General features: G+C 41.7%; 1 protein-coding gene and 1 pseudogene across 1 annotated transcript in view; both read left to right on the top strand.

Annotated features, from left to right (window-relative positions):
- LOC111960705 (tsukushi) overlaps positions 1–11565 on the top strand; it is a 295864-nt gene that overhangs the window by 123182 nt on the left and 161117 nt on the right. The window lies entirely within an intron of this gene.
- Positions 864–9636, top strand: LOC111957900 (uncharacterized; annotated as a pseudogene).

The following is an 11565-nucleotide window of genomic DNA, read 5'->3' as shown; positions in this document are numbered from 1 at the left end:
AATGGGAAATGAAATGTTCGTGTCCAAAATGCAATAAAGGCTATGCAAAGGTGAATAAAACTGTTTGCATAATTCTAACATGTTGAGTTCAGTCCAATGTATTGGGTTGCCTGTAAGGAAAACATTTTGGAAATATTTGAAGGTTCATGAATCAATACCGTGAGAAAGGAATGTGTTACATAATACCAACATGCTCCCAGCACATCAGGCAGAAATTAGTGGGTGAGTTTCTATGGCTAATTTCATAAACATTTCCTAAATCACATATTTCAGTTCAGACATCTACAAGTACGGTTGAGATTGTAATGAAGATATCAAACCAGACCGAGAGTATCTATGTTATTGGAGCTGTGTGCCAATTGACACATTGCGACTAAGGGAGGACAACACTGCCTATTTGACACGTGCAATTCAACAGGTCAGCCAAATAACTCCAGTAAAGTTAGTCCAAATAACTCTAGTCTAATCCAATTGTTGTTTAAAAATCATGGCCAAAATAAGGCCATATGTCATTTGGACATTTTGGAAATATTAGAAAGACGATTGACGTGCAAAAGTCTAGCCTGCGTGCAGGAAACAATATACTTGGTAACCAAAGGAACAAGCCCAGTGTTGACAGGTAGGGCTATAGGACATCCCTTTATCCTGTTTCACACTCTTAAGACCTGGATTGAGGTAAACAAGATATAGTTCAGGGTTTTCCATAGAGTAATTATTCTTACCACACACCTCATGGTAATAGCTGCAGGTAGAACTGCTGCAACTGCAGGATTGAGTGCTTGGAAACCATGTGATTCACCACAGACCTTAAGCAGGCTCTTATCTATAAAGCCATGGGCTGTAAAGAGCTTGTTCATTTAAAGATGGAGTGGCTCTGGCCCTGGATCCAAGTGCTGTGCTTTCTAGTGCTCACAGACCTGTTGTGGACTTTACCCATCTCTAAGGAACAATGGCCAAGCCTTGAGGACATGGAACTGGCTGAGGTTTGTGTCTTCATCCACTCTTTAGAAAATCTTCTGAAAAATCCTATCTCTAGAAAAAAAAAACTGTATTGGAATACATTGATTGTGTTTTGACTATTTGCCCAGGTATTGCAATTCTAGTTATTGTCTGTTTTTCAATGGTAAATGTTGAGTACATTTATTAGGTGCACTTTAGAACAACTTAAAGTTAAGACTACTTTAGGTCAAGCAAAATCTGTCGTCTTCTGGACAACTTAAAGTTGTGCCTACTTTAGGACAAATAAGACTTATTTGTCCTTATAAGAGAAGTGACCTGCTATCAGTGGAAGTTTGGTTAGTAACCAGCTGTATGATAGGGTTACCTGAGGAGGTTCTACCACATGAGCCCCAGCAGTGGCCCCCGGCCCCGTAATAGGAGGGCCACAGCCACCTCAGCCCTGGGGGAAAAGATCAGGGAGATGCAGGGTTTCTTTAGTCTGAAGCAGACTGGCAGACTGGATCTACAGACACTCTCTGTGATGAGGAAGCATAGGTGTGGAGTGCCTGACGTGGAAAACTACAGCTTTTACCCTGACCAGATCAAGTGGAAGAATCACACCATCACATACAGGTGCATATTATTATCTGTTATCTGTTATCTGTCTAGTATCGGTTGTCGGTCACAATGTCTTCTTTTTGCTGACAAATGTCTCCCATCTGTGTTATCCATCTTGTTGTACCATTTTTTATCCCCTGCCACACAGGATGCCTTTTGCCTCTAGCCAGGCCGTCATTGTAAATAACAATTTGTTCTAGAAAAAAGAAATGTGTAGGTGCCACGCGCACCAGTTTGAGTGTTTCAAGAACTGCAACGCTTCTGGATTATGCTCAACAGTTTCCCATGTGTATCAAGAATAGTCCACCACCCAAAGGACATCCAGCCAACTTGACACAACTGTGGGAAAATTTGGAGTCAACATGGGCCAGTATCCCTGTGAAACGCTTTCGACACCTTGTAGAGTCCACACCCCAATGATTTGAGGCTGTTCTGAGGGGAAAATGGGGTACAACTCAATATTAGGAAGGTATTCCTGTTTTGTACACTGTGTATAAAAGGAATGACATAATCCCCCAAATTAACCATGTTTTCATCATAACATCACAGTTTTGTTTCATCACTGAATTGTATAGTGGTTCAAGCGTTGGGCCAGTAACCAAAAGGTTGCTGGATCGAATCCCCGAGCTGGCAAGGTAAAAATCTGTCGTTCTGCCCCTGAGCAAGGCAGTTAACCCACTGTTCCCCAGGCGCCGAAGACGTCGATGTCAATTATGGCTGCCCCCCGCATCTCTATGATTTAGAGGGGTTAAATGTGGAAGACACATTTCAGTTGAATGCATTCAGTTGTTCAACTGACTAGGTACCCCCCTTTCCCTTTTAAAACCAGACATCTGCCAATAGATTACCAGCTCACTGGATCTAACTAGCCCTGTTTTTTAATGCTTTCTTTCAGGCTGCTTCATGTTTTTCTGTGTTGTCTGTGTGCCAATGACCTGCAGGATTGATCAGTACACCCCTGACCTTACACAGGAGGAGGTGGATACCTCATTCCGTTTGGCCCTGAAGATCTGGAGTGACGCGGCCCCACTGAAGTTCATCAAGGTCAACCACGACAAGGCAGACATCATCCTCTCTTTCGCCAAAAAAAGTATTCTGACCCTGAATCATTCTCCGTTCAGTTCTGCGTATTTTCTAATAGAGGTGGTAGAGAATGTATGTGGCTGCATGTGAGGTTTTAACTGTGCTATAATTATATACTTACTGGAGCCAGTTTCCAGGTACATGACTGATAATCCATCTCTCTCCATCCATCCATCACAGCTCACGGAGACTTCTTTCCCTTTGACGGCCCCAAGGGTGTTCTGGCCCACGCCTTTGCGCCAGGGGAGGACATGGGGGGAGATGTGCACTTTGACGAGGACGAAATCTGGACGATGGGGCATTCCAAGCTAGGTAGGGCCACTGTTACAAGCATAACATGATCTGAATTTATTTTATAAAACACAAAGAATTAGGATTCAAAATATGGTTGTAGACAAACATTTTCTTATGGGATGCTGTTTTAGGTTACAACCTGTTCACTGTTGCGGCCCATGAGTTAGGCCACTCCCTGGGCCTCTCCCATTCCAAAGACCCCTCATCTCTCATGTACCCCAACTACAATTATTACAATGGAGCACAGTACACACTGCCACGAGGTGACGCACTGGGAATCCAGACGCTGTATGGTAAGTAGAAATCCGCAATAACATAATTATCACACGGTACATTTTTGGGTGGATTTCCATCTAAACATTGGAGACTTTGCTTTTATTTCCAAGGCAAGCCAGTCAGAAAACAGGATCCACCAAACCTTCCTAAGAAGTGTGATCCCAACTTCTCTGTTGATGCAGTGGCAGTGTTCGGGAAGGAAATTGTGTTCTTTAAAAACAGGTAAAGGAGTTTTGAATTATGCAATATAATTTTTACAGTATAGGTTCTTATTTGCCCCAACACAGTGGTTTGTTTCCCTCCAGGTACATGTGGTTGAGGACAACATGGACGACATACTGGAACCGTCTGAGCGAGGGCCCCAGCAGCACATACCTCCCCAGCATCTACTCTGCTGTGGACGCGGCCTATGACATCCCTGCCAAAGGCGTGGCATATGTCTTCGCTGGTAATGTGCAGTCTGATCGTCTCAAAGGCCTCACTTAGGCTTCGCAGCATGACAGGGCTAGATTTTAAACAGAACGTTGTTTCAAAGAACCACTGGACCTAAATTATAGCCCTGCGTCAAAATTGTCGCACTGTATGCAAGAAACTCACAAAGCTCATTGGCATCTGGCAGTTCTTGTTGTATGTTTTCATAGGGTTCCAAAAGCAGTGAAAGTGCTCTGTGTTTCAGGTCCTAAGTACTGGGTGGTTCGACAGCTTAAGATGAAAAGCCACTTTGGCTCCATATATGACTATGGATTCCCAGCCAGAGTAAGGAACATTGACGCTGCTGTTCATATCAGTGAATATGGAAAAACCTTCTTCTTCATAGGACACGATTACTACAGGTAAACAGCCTCAAACAAAATGTTTTTTTGGTAAATGACAAACATAAAGTGAACGGTTATTACAGTATAATACAATATACTGTTGCAGAAAATATACTGTTCCCAAGTCCACTGTTTAGGTAAGAGCAGTATGTTTTCACTGTAGCAATGTTTTTATGAATAGGCATTCCAGCTCCTGAGAGGAAAAGCCTGCCATCTAGTGTTTAACAATGAGACATTTGTTAGAAAGGAACTGCACATAAGCTATCCGTCATTTATTTATAAGTTCAATGTTTATTTGTTATCTATTGTACAGATACGATGAACACAGACGTAGGATGGATCCAGGATTTCCAAGAAACATCCAGACAGACTGGCCAGGTATTGGGAGGAGGGTTGATGCTGCATTTGAGTTTCAAGGTAGCCTATAAAACACTTCACCATGTCACCTTGCCTTAAATTGCATACATTTTAATATCATGACACGTTTGTGTTATCTTGATTACTATGCCCACTTTAACAAAACATGATCATATCTTCTCATCAACAKGTACTATATATCTCTTCAGTGGAACAAAGGCATACAACTATGACTACAGACAGAACCGGGTGCTGAATCGAATCCTAGCCAATGCATGGCTGGGCTGCTAACATATCTGTCAAAGACACTAGATGTGACCCTACCTACAGACACTCTTATACAGAGCAACTTACATAAGCAATTCGATTTAAGTACATTGCTCAAGGGCACATCGACAGATCTGTTTCACCAATTTGGGTCGGGGCTATGAACCAGCGACCTTTTGGTATCTGGCCTAACGCTCTAACCGCTAGGCTACCTGTCTCTGTTACAAAGCTTGTTACCGACCTAGCCCAACTTTGAAAGAACATCTGACAAGAGTGTACCTGCTCAATCAATTGAACATATCCTGAAGTATACCTTAGGGATATGAGTATGCCAGATTTTATACGTAGCAATCGGTTTATTGTCCCTGCACAAACACGTCTTTTGTAGCTTTGATGCAAATATCAAGAATTGCTGTTCAAAGTAGTTTATTTATTAGATTTTTTAAATCGGATTAATTGAATCTTGTATTGAGTAAGATTAATGTGCAGTATATAAGTACCTCAGGGCTACCTCACCTAGCATGAACCAAGATGACTCACCAGCTGAATGTTGATAAGTGTTGCAAGAAGTGAAATTGCATCATCAAGCAACCATCTTCAAGGCCATTTCACTTAAATCCTTGTGGTATCTTACTGTATGGGTACAGAACATAAATTACACATGGATTAATTGTATTATAATGTAGTAACATGTTATGCTTTGAAATGTATTGTAATAAAAAAATATTTTGAAGTTTGATTGTTAAAACTTCTTAGGGCTGCAATCCCGTTAACGGGATCGATATGACAACAGCCAGTGAAAGTGCAGGGCTCCAAATTCAAACAGAAATCTCATAATTAAAATTCATTAAGCATACAAGTATTTCACATCATTTTAAAGATACACTTCTTGTTAATCCCACCACAGTGTCCGATTTCAAAAAAGCTTTACAGCGAAAGCACCACAAACGATTATGTTAGGTCACCACCAAATCACAGAAAAACACAGCCATTTTTCCAGCCAAAGACAGGAGTCACAAAAAGCAGAAATAGAGATAAAATGAATCACTAACCTTTGATGATCTTCATCAGATGACACTCATAGGACTTCATGTTACACAATACATATATGTTTTGTTCGATAAAGTTCATATTTATATCCAAAAACCTCCATTTACATTGGCGCCATGTTCAGAAATGCCTTCAGAATATCCGGAGAAATTGCAGAGAGCCACATCAAATAACATAAATACTCATCATAAACTTTGAAGAAAGATACATGTTTTACATAGAATTAAAGATAAACTTGTTCTTAATGCAACCGCTGTGTCAGATTTCAAAAAACCTTTACGGCAAAAGCACAATATTCAATAATCTGAGAACAGCGTTCAGCCACAAAAGCAAGCCATACAGTTACCCGCTAAATTGTGGAGTCAGCAAAAGTCATAAATAGCATTATCAATCTTCACTTACCTTTGCTGATCTTTGTCGGAATGCACTCCCAGGACTCCCACTTCCATAAGAAATGTTTGTTTTGTTCAGTATTGTCCATAATTTATGTCCAAATAGCTACTTTTGTTAGCGCGTTTGGTAAACAAGTCCAAAGTCACGAAGCGTGTTCACTAAAAGCAGACGAAATGTCAAAAAGTTCCGTAACAGTCAGTAGAAAGATGTCAAACGATGTATTGAATCAATCTTTAGGATGTTTTTAACATAAATCTTCAATAATGTTCCAACCGGAGAATTCCTTTGTCTTCAGAAATGCGATAGAACAGAGCTCGCTCTCACATGAAAAAAAGCTTTACGGCAAAAGCACATAAAAAAAGCGCATGGTCAGAGCATGGTCAGCTCATGGCAGACCTTACTCATTCCACTCTCATTCTGCCCCACTTCACAGGTGAAGCATCCGACAATGTTCTAAAGACTGTTGACATCTAGTGGAAGCCGTAGCAAGTGCAAACTGACCCATATCCCCCTGTGTATTCGATAGGCGATGAGTTGAAAACCTACAAAACTCAGATTTCCCACTTCCTGGTTGGATTTGTTTCTCAGGTTTTTGCCTGCCATATGAGTTCTGTTATACTCACAGACATCATTCAAACAGTTTTAGAAACTTCAGAGTGTTTTCTATCCAATACTAATAATAATATGCATATATTAGCAACTGGGACTGATGAGCAGGCAGTCTACTCTGGGCACCTCTGGGCACCTTTTCATCCAAGCTACTCAATACTGCCCCTGCAGGCAAAACAAGTTTTAATAAATGTGCTTACATTGATTGATCAAAGATATTCAAACTAACCACCGTTTTATCCTTACAATGTTAACTTATGTGTACCTACAGTATGCCTAAACCTCACTCTAACAATCACCCAAAACTCTACACACCACCTCCAACAATGTTATCAGGAGAACGATCCCTCTTCCTTGAGGATAGGAGTTTGTCCAAAAGTTTACAGGAATATTCAAGAGCACAAAGCTTACCTTGGCATCTCACTCATGTTCTGAATGGAACCATGTACACCCCAAGACTGTTAGGGATCATTCAAAAGAGAATGTGGACAGGGCAGAGTGATAGAGAAAGAGAGGGAGTCTCCCCTCTGCATTGCCACAGGTTTGTAAATTGTCTTTATACGGGTTCCGCAGTCCTGTTTCTGGCCTGTTTGGGTCTGTCAGGCTGCCCCCGCCAGCGCTCCAGAGCTCCAAACATCACCAGAGGACGACAAGACAGTCACTGAGGTAATTTATCTGAAGAATTGCATCACATGGCTCAGTATGTTGCTACCCGTATCGTATCTCAGAATACGGCGGGAAAATACTTGTTAGCCTACTTGTTATGCTTGTACTGTTTCGCATGAGATTCCTAATAGGGATGAGAAAACAGCGTGTTTAAAATGTTGTCTCTAATCCTCCTCCAACACCAGGACTATCTGTCTCAATACTACACAGATGTGAGGTTGACAAACTCAACTTCCCAAAGTATTATCAAGCTTGACTTCAACAAGAGCCTGGAGGCCATGCAGGCACTCTTTGGCCTGGAGGTCACTGGGGTTCTGGACAAAAACACTCTGGAGGTGATGAAGGAGTCCAGGTGTGGAGTGTCTGACATCAGCAGATATGGACACTCCACAGGAAACCAAAATGGGAGAAGAACACTGTTACCTACAGGTATAGTGAAAGCTCTGAATGTAGACGAGCACTTTGACTGCTTTTGAAATGCATTAAGTTTGACACCTATAATCAAGGAAAAGAATATGGTATTCATGGTTCATTGTTGATCATCTGCTAACAATGTCAAAACCGTTGTTGCCCAGCCTGGGTCATTGTGCAATGCCTACACTGCAGGAGTAAAATGGGTACCTTTTACTTGTCAGGTAATGTCAATGAGTGAGTGCTGAATGACTTGTGTTTGACAAAATCACTCAGTACACACCAGACCCGAGGCAATGATGTACGTAGATGCAACTATAGCCCAGGACTTCTAGATCTACGGTGATGTAATCCCTCTGGACTTCAAACAGGTCTACACTGACACTGCCTACATCATGATCCTCTTCAAAGGTGGATGTGAGTATGGACTATGACAATGGTATTGACTCAATACCATCACTATACACTACTGATGAACGTCTTAAATCTTGCTTGTCTAAACACAGATCATACAGACTTCCATCCTTTTGATGGGCCAAATGCTGTCTTAGCCCATTCCAACTCCCCTGGACAGAACCAAGGTGGGGACACACACTTTGATGACGATGAAACCTGGACACTGAGCCAGAGGGGTGACCATCTGAACACACAACACTATTTAAGATATAGTGTAGCCCGATTCACTGATTCAACACACTCACATGTAATGTTGTCCTCAGGAGTGAATCTGCTGTTGGTGTTGGTCCCCATGAGTTTGGTCATCCTCTGGGGCTGAACCACTCCAGGGACCGGAGAGCTCTGATGTTCCCCACCTATCAATATGTCAACACCAATGGATACACACTGCCTGATGATGACAGACATGGGGTCCAAGCCCTAAATGGTCATCAAACACATTGACAGCATTTCTATAGAATAATTCTGTTCACTGTATGTGTTTTTTATTACCATCTTTATGGAATCCAATTGATATGTTTATGCGATGTGTGTTATCTTAAAGGTATCCGTACACCTGATCCCAAGCTACACCCAAGCCAGAACCCAAACCAGAACACGAGGAGCCAACAGAGAACCCCAAGTTGGATCCCAAACCGGATCCCATGCGAGACCCCAGACCCAACGCCGAAGACAAGCAGTGCAACCGGGACCTGGTGTTTGACGCAGCCTCCTCCATCAGTGAGGACCTGTGGGTGAGTTGGAGCCTTTTGATCATTATCTTGTAAGAACTGATTCTCTGTCATTATAGGTACTATTGGCAGAAGAGCACGGCTGTCCAATGAATTAGACTGACAAGTGAGCTCGAGATGGGCTCAGATGAACTATGTCGATGCTGCCTATGAACTCTCAGCTAAAGATGTTGTGTATCTGTTTTAAGGTACAGCAATGACAGGAACGTCAAAAGCACAAAACATAACAGCTAATGATTTGTGCACTCCCACTCTCAAACTCTCTCTCGTACAAACAGTATTTACTTTGCCTCATATTTCCACAGGTGACAAATACTGGGGAATAAGGACTTATGCAAAGACAATCCTCCCTGGCTATCCAAAGTCAATCTCCAACTTGGGCTTCCACTCATCAGTGACTAAGGGAAAACCTTATTTGTGGGCAACACAAATGTTTGGAACATGGTTTAATTAGACGCCAATAATTGATATGTCATGCATTTTTCTGTATGATAATATGCATCTTTAGATTTATTTAAAAAATTATAATTTGATTGATATTATGTTTCAGCTTTGATGAGGAAAGATGCAAAATGCACTATTGATATCCCCAATCCATAACTCAGGATTTTCCAGGCATTGACTCCAAAGTGGACGCTGTCTTTCAGAACTTTGATGATAATTTACTGTAAAACTATATTTATTATTATTACATACATGAGTTAATAAAGCATTCAGCACAACTTTTTTTACTGATGAATCCAATGTTTTATCCTTTAGGTTACCCTCTGGAGAGCCTTGCGGTTGAGGGCGGTGCAGTTGAAGTACCAGGCGGTGATACAGCCCGAAAGGATGTCTCAATTGTGCATCTATAAAAGTTTGTCATTGTTTTACGTGACAAGCCAAACTTTTCAGCCTCCTGAGGTTGAAGAGGCGCTGTTGCCTTCTTCACCACACTGTCTGTGTGGGTGGACCATTTCAGTTTGTCTGTGATGTGTGTATGCCGAGGAACTTAACTTCCCAAGTTCTCCACTACTTTACTGTCGATTTGGATAGGGGGGTGCTCCCTCTGCTGTTTCCTGAAGTCCACGATCATCTCCTTTGTTTTGTTGACGTTGAGTGAGAGGTTGTTTTCCTGACTATTGAGTTGGAGGCGTGCATGGCCACGCAGTCATGGGTGAACAGGGAGTACAGAAGGGGGCTGAGCACGCACCCTTGTGGTGCCCCAGTGTTGAGGATCAGCTACGTGGAGATGTTGTTTCCTACCTTCACCACCTGGGAGCGGCCCGTCAGAAAGTCCAGGACCGAATTGCACAAGGCGGGGTTGAGACCCAGGGCCTCAAGCTTAATGATGAGCTTGGAGCAGGTATTCCCAACCTGGGGTACGCTTACCACCAGTGGTAGCTCAATGCCGTCTGGGGTAAGCCAAATAAACTTGTGATTCACATTTTAAAAAACTTAAAAAATAATTTATACTGTAAATAAATATTCATTTTTATTACATACATGAGTTTATAAAGCATTCAGCACAACGTTTTTTACTGATAAAGCCATTTTATTCTCCTATAGGAAACCTTTACTTCTCAGATGGTCCAAGGCAGAGTGAGTACTATTGGGTGATACATGTTCTCCTGAACTACGGCTGGCTGGATTGCTGCTAAGATACTACTACTATTTAATTAGGCAAGTCAGTTAAGAACAAATACTTATTTACAATGACAGCCTAGGAATTGTGGGTTAACTTCCTTGTTCAGTGGCAGAATTACAGATCTTTAGCTTGTCAGCTCAAGGATTCAATCTAGCAACCTTTCGGTTACTGGCGCAACGCTCTAACCAATAGGCTACCAGCTGCACATTGATAATACGATTTAGTTCTATATGTTCCCACAAAAAAATGACAAACTGCAATATTTCGCAAATTTTTTATCTCTGTAAATAATTTCGGAACTGTTGTAGTCCTACCACTGTGTTTCTTGCTTGTCTATCACTACAAACGAAGATAAAGCGGTTATAGAGTGTGTGTATGTGTCACGGATCCCTCCGGACCTTTCATCACGCACACCTGTCCCCTATTCGCACTGATTAGTATTTGTATATATGTGCCCTTTGTTCACCATGGTGCTGTCCATTATTGTTACAATGTCCATTGGTGCGTGTGAGTACCTGTGCTGTGTGTTTTGGGCCTTCATGCCCTTGTGGATTGCGCAGATCATTACGGGTCTCGTCCCATGCGTTAATCATTGTGTGCATGGGTATTTATACGAGGTACTCCTCACTCTTCTTTTTGGGATTCAACCCTGTGTTTTTGTTACGTGTTTGTTTGGTCTTCGTCCCCGTGCCCTTACATGGCGCGTCGTAATTTGTGGTTTAATTAAAAAAAATATTGCGCCTGTCTCCCGAATCATTCATGCCAGCGTGACAGTATGTCTCCTTATAAAAAATATTAATATATATTAAAAAAATAGTAATATATTGATGTGTATGAGCTCATCTCTAAAATAGACCTTGGTCTCAGCATGACTCAATAATGGTTAATTACTGTAAATAAGTGATTACTGTCTTTGATTTGTAAGTAATTGCTGTCCTTGGTTTATAACAAATTATGTTCAAATAACTGTTGG

The sequence above is a fragment of the Salvelinus sp. IW2-2015 genome, linkage group LG4p (genome assembly GCF_002910315.2).
Source record: "Salvelinus sp. IW2-2015 linkage group LG4p, ASM291031v2, whole genome shotgun sequence".
Classification (NCBI taxonomy): Eukaryota; Metazoa; Chordata; class Actinopteri; order Salmoniformes; family Salmonidae; genus Salvelinus; species Salvelinus sp. IW2-2015.
This window is presented reverse-complemented; position numbering and strand designations above follow the sequence as displayed.